Consider the following 5860-nt stretch of genomic DNA (forward strand, 5'->3'; position numbering starts at 1 on the left):
ATGCTTCTTCTTTGGGTATTGCTTGCTGCGAGGAGGAGAATGCTACTGCTTTGGGCATTGCTTGCTGTGAGGAGGAAGATGCTACTGCTTTGGGTATTGCTTGCTGTGAGGAGGAGGATGCTACTGCTTTGGGTATTGCATGCTGTGATGAGGAGGATGCTACTGCTTTGTGTGTTGCTTGCTGTGAGGAGGAGAATGTTTCTTTACAAATAGATTTGGATTACTTAGTCGGTTGGGCTGATAACTAGGAGGAGATTTTTAATCATAATAAATGAAAGGTAATTAATGTAATATATCACAATTTAAATTATTTGTATAATATTGATGGGAATAACCATATCAATGTTAGGAAAGAAAAATATCTTGGTGTTCTGGTTGATCAGTTTCATAACCCATCCAAGCAATGTTCTGTTGCTAGTGGTAGGACAAATAGGATTTTAGGTTATGTCTATAGAATATTGAATACAAGTCTAAAGAGGTTATAGTTCATAGACTAGATTACATTGGGAGTACTGTGTTCAGGTTTGGGCTCCTTAGCCTAGAAAGGACATCAAACTGTTGGAAAGGGTACAGAGAAGGGATATTAGGATGATACCTGGGATAGAAAGGATAAGTAAATATTTCTGAAATTGTTTTCTCTTGAAAAAAGAAGAGTTAGAGAGGGTTTGATTAAGGTGTTTAAGATTGTAAATGGAGTTAATGCACCATCTTTTCTTCATATTTAATGGCGAAAATGTTAAGACTAGGGGCACAAATATGGATTTTGGCAGGGTAGGAATCATCTTTATATATTTTTCTAACAGGGTGGTTGGCCTTTGGAATGGATTGCCTTCAAATGTGATGGATGCAGCTAATTTAAGGGAGTTTAAGGCTTGACAAATATTTGTCATTCACATGATAAATCACTCAGTTTTGAGTGTGGTACTTTTATTTTAGAGTGGATAGGACGGCCAAGATGGACCAACTTGTTGTCTTTAACTTATATATATATGTATACATAGTACCACGACACTGATCCTCAATACAGAGAACAGACATTAACCCTCAGTACAAATAATAGCGATACTTGTCCAAAATACAAAGTTTAGTGATACAGATTCATATTACAAAGAAATATTATCCTCACTACAAAGTATAATGATACTGATACTCAATGCAAAGTACAGACATTAACCCTCAGTACAAAGTATAGCAATACTGATCCTTAGTTCAAACTATAGTGATTTTAACCCTCAAAACATATTTGAGGAATTTGTCTTCCTAGTGACGCCAGTGATAATGTTATTTTTTATTAATTTCAAAATAACATAAAATAAATGTTAATAGCACCACAGACAAAATGAAAAAAAAAATCATGCTAACAATAGTGAAACTCTTACTCTTAGGGTGCAGAACACTTACCTCAAATATTCCTGTATCTGGATTCATATCCATTAGGGCATAATCTGCACTTCTATCTCCATTGCTGTTAATACTGACGTTACCAGTTATTCCTGGAGATGTCAGAGAAGGGAACAATATAATATTCATTTTATTCTTCATTAAACCAGCACGTTATTTTCTCGTATGTGCTCAACCACATAAAAATGGAATTTTATATATAGAAACAACCCAATTATCTGAAAACAAAGAGCTTCTTCAATTGAAACTATATGGTGAAGGTTGGCTCGTTGAATAACGATTTTGGTACTAATTCCTTATGGTAGATTGTGGTACTAATTCCTTGTGGTAGAATTTGGTGTTAATTCCTTGTCTTAAAATTTGGTACTAATTCCTTGTGGTAGAATTTGGTACTAATTACTTATGGTAGATTTTGGTACTAAATCCTTGTGGTAGATTTTGGTACTAACTCATTAAGGTAGATTTTGATATTAATTCTTTGTGGTAGAATTGGTACTAATTCCTAATGGTGGATTTTGGTACTAATTCCTTATTATAGATTTTGATACTAATTCTTTATGGTAGAATTGATACTAATACCTAATGTGGATTTTGGTACTAATTATTTATGGTAGATTTTGATGCTAATTCCTTATGGTAGATTTTGATACTAATTCCTGATGTTAGATTTTGGTATTAATACCTTATGGTAGAATTTAGTACTAATTACTTACGTTAGATTTTGGTATTAATTCCTTATGGTAAAATTTAGTACTAATTATTTATGGTAGAATTTGATATTAATTCCTTACGTTAGATTTTGGTATTAATTCCTTACGTTAGATTTTGGTATTAATTATGGTAGAATTTAGTACTAATTTCTTGAATATTTTGACTATCTTGACGCGTCGGCAAAAGCCATTAATAACTGTGATTGTTTTGTGTTGACTAAAACTAAAAACGGTTTGAAAATGTTAAAATAGCCTACTTTTCACGCAGTCCTATTGTCATCCTAATGGGAGAGCATGGCTACTAGTTAGCGCTTCGGACTGCGTATCGAGGTGTCCAGGGTTCGAGACGTAACGGACGCTCCGCATCCTCACATTATGAAAGTGAGAACCATTCGATTCCAAAAGCTAAACAAAGTCCTCGTGGTGATGGTGGTGGTGCTGCTGCTGGTTATCCGACTACCTTCTCTGTGGTGATTACTTTTAAATTAACGACGGCTATATTCAAACTATAGGGGTTTCTTACCCAGGTGTTTATCTCACACGCGCATAAGGTGCCATTCGAGTAGAAAAATCAAAATCCAATTCAACTTTGTTGCTCTAGCTAGATGATGAATAATAGGGATAGGACCAGAGCCTTGATGTGTTCACATAGATGATGAATAATAGGGATAGGACCAGAGCCTTGATGTATTCACATAGATGATGAATAATAGGGACAGGACCAGAGCCTTGATGTATTCACAGCCCCTGTTACTATCACATTTTTGTTTTCTTGCACAGAAGTAAAAATAACAGTTAGTCAATCTTAAAATTCGAGAAGATTTTCATTATATGATTAATCATATAGCATTATGCATGAAGACATTGCATAATGTCATATAACAATGTCATATAATACAATCATATAACATTATGCAAGAAGACATTGCTTAATGTCATATAACAATGTCGTATAATACAATCATATAACATTATGCAAGAAGACATTGCTTAATGTCATATAACAATGTCTTATAATACAATCATATAACATTATGCATGAAGACATTGCATAATGTCATATAACAATGTCATATAATACAATCATATAACATTATGCATTGAACTACAAAAACTGTCTTGGAGCTAATCTATTACACAATATGATGGAAACGACTTTTCATTTTTAGCCGCGGCATAACGGCTCATACAATGGCTCCGAGTTTTTAAAGTATAAAATTTTAGCTCATAGCTCCGTCACCTCTTGACAGATTTGAGATATAATTACAGTTTTGGACTTAGGAGGTCAAACCCTTTTGATTGATGTATTTGACCACGCCCAAGGTCTCATAGGTTAATTTACTCTAATCCTGCCTAAAAGAATTTCAGTTTGAGGGTAGGCTGGTAGAGATCCTGATGAGTAATAAAATTGAATCGGGTATACGCGAGCCCCACGCTTGGTATTGCTGGCGCACAAAAATATAGCTAAGAAAAAAAAAGGTCTCATAGATAAATTTACTCTAATCCTGCCTAAAAAGAATTTCAAGTGCCGCGGCTATTGAAGATTTCCTCTTGTTTTGCTCATAATAACTATTATTATCGGTTAGGTGGTTTCTTCCATTTAAGAAATTCAGGAGTTCTGTGTTAAACTTAATAGTTTGGAATAACCTACCTTCAAACGTTCTGTTCCACATTTTTTGTGTGACGATTGTCCCATCTGTAACGTCAACACCTTCGCTCAGTGTTTCATTCAGCGCTAGGGCGTACAGGAGAACGGCTTCGTGGAACGCTGTGACAAATGTGTTTACCTGTTAACAGAAATGTCTGTGAAGTTAGTGATTAATCACTTTATGAAGTTACTTGCTCGAAGCTTGTATTGGAAGGCCGTGACGAAACAGGATTTACTAAGCTCTTTTGTAAAATAATCGAATTAATTAATATGGAAGAACGTTTTAAACAAAAGGGTAATTAACAAAGGTTTGTAAATATTGAGGCAACAAATAGACGTAATGACGAGTTTGTTGTTAGTAAAAAAAAAATCAGAAAAAGGGAGAAATTAAAAATCAGTTAAATATTTTTAAGTTATACGAGTTGAACATAAGTGGAAATATATAAACGCTGATAAACTCACTCTCTTTTGAAATTAGGAACGTATTTGAAGTTGTTCTAATGAGGAACATTCAGGCTTCGAACCCGTGATTATTTTTAAGGTAATTTATTTAATCAACCTCGTATGCTAAGGTTCTAAAGTTTTTAGTTGATTGGTTTTTAATTCTCAAAATGCCAAGTTGTTTGTATACAGTTTTCTATTGATGGGGTCCACATATTGTATAATGTTGAATATTTTGTTATGATTTTGTTGTTCAATGATCAGTGTAAAGAACTAGTCAAGATTGTTGGGTAAAACCACTAATTTGGGGAATTTGTTTGTAACTAAGCACAATAGGCTAACTATGCTTTGCCCACCACGGGTATGGAAACCCGGTTTCTAGTTTTGTTAGTCCGCAGACATACCGCTGTGGCACTGAGGGGGGGGGGCAATTTTGGGAGTAAAGTACAGTGAGAATTCTTGCAGTAGTTCTTATATGACTGTTTTTAAGTTATAACACTTGATGTAATATTATTTTAATACCTCTTCTGTTCCATAGTCGAACCCAAATTCCTGCTTGGCGATATTTTTGACTTGACTGGAAAATTCAGCATACTCTTGGCTTTCTGGGATAGGAGCTGTGATGGTCAAAAGGGATTCGTATGCTTTTCGAGCACGCTCATTGTTCTCATTTGAATCATCTGTTCGAAACCACGGCCTCTGGCTTTTGTTTTTACTGAAATTCAGGGGAAAAAAGTTTAAGTAAGCTTCTTTTTCATCAAAAATTCAATAAAAAAAAAAGATAGTTATGTTACTCTGTTTTAAAATTTTTCTATGAGCATTGTATAAAAATAACTGATAAAATAGAGAGATAACCGTTTTATTGAAAGGAATCGGCTTACCATATTTCCTCTACCAACAGTATAAATATGAAACATTAAAAATTTTTTGAATCTGTGAAGATAGGAAAGATAAAAACTCTAGAACGCCCGGAGCTTTTTGGTGCACCAGTTCTTTATGGTTTGTTTGTTACGGATTTCGCGCAAAGCTGCACGAGGGCTATCTGCGCTAGCCGTCCATAATTTAGCAGTGTAAGACTAGAGGGAAGGCAGCTAGTCATCACCACCCACCGCCAACTCTTGGGCTACTCTTTTACCAACGAATAGTGGGATTGATCGTCACATTATAACGCCCCCACGGCTGAGAGGGTGGAAATTTTGTGAGTCGTTATGATATAATTCAGAAACTTTCAGCCACATTGCACTTTTACCAAGAAAAAAAAACGAAACAGGTTAACTAGTATAAACGGGGCACATTGTAATTTGAAGAAGATAAAGTGGAACATGACACAATCAGCTCTTAGTCAAGACAGAGAGATAGAGGAACCAATGTATTTATGGAGCGGATTAAGCCTAATTCAGTTCTTGGTTTTAGAAATTGAGAAAATAACTAAAATGGATAGAAAAGAATCAAATATAAGTAAAATTTCGCCACTGTTAACGTGGCATCATCAGATAGTAGCACAACTAAACACGACAATCAAATATACCCAATGGTGACGTCACGAACATAATCTTGAGCTTAGCATAAGTATAAACCAATTCTTTGTGCTTTATTTATTACATGCTTGTATTCTTTTATTAAAATAGCTTCCTTTATTTTACGTTTATTAATATTAGGT

The 5860-nt window shown here is 34.6% G+C and overlaps 1 pseudogene; it reads right to left on the reverse strand.

Annotated features, from left to right (window-relative positions):
* LOC106466610 overlaps positions 1–5860 on the reverse strand; it is a 79488-nt pseudogene that overhangs the window by 16276 nt on the left and 57352 nt on the right.

This window comes from Limulus polyphemus, unplaced genomic scaffold (assembly GCF_000517525.1).
Source record: "Limulus polyphemus unplaced genomic scaffold, Limulus_polyphemus-2.1.2 Scaffold2320, whole genome shotgun sequence".
Lineage (NCBI taxonomy): Eukaryota > Metazoa > Arthropoda > Merostomata > Xiphosura > Limulidae > Limulus > Limulus polyphemus.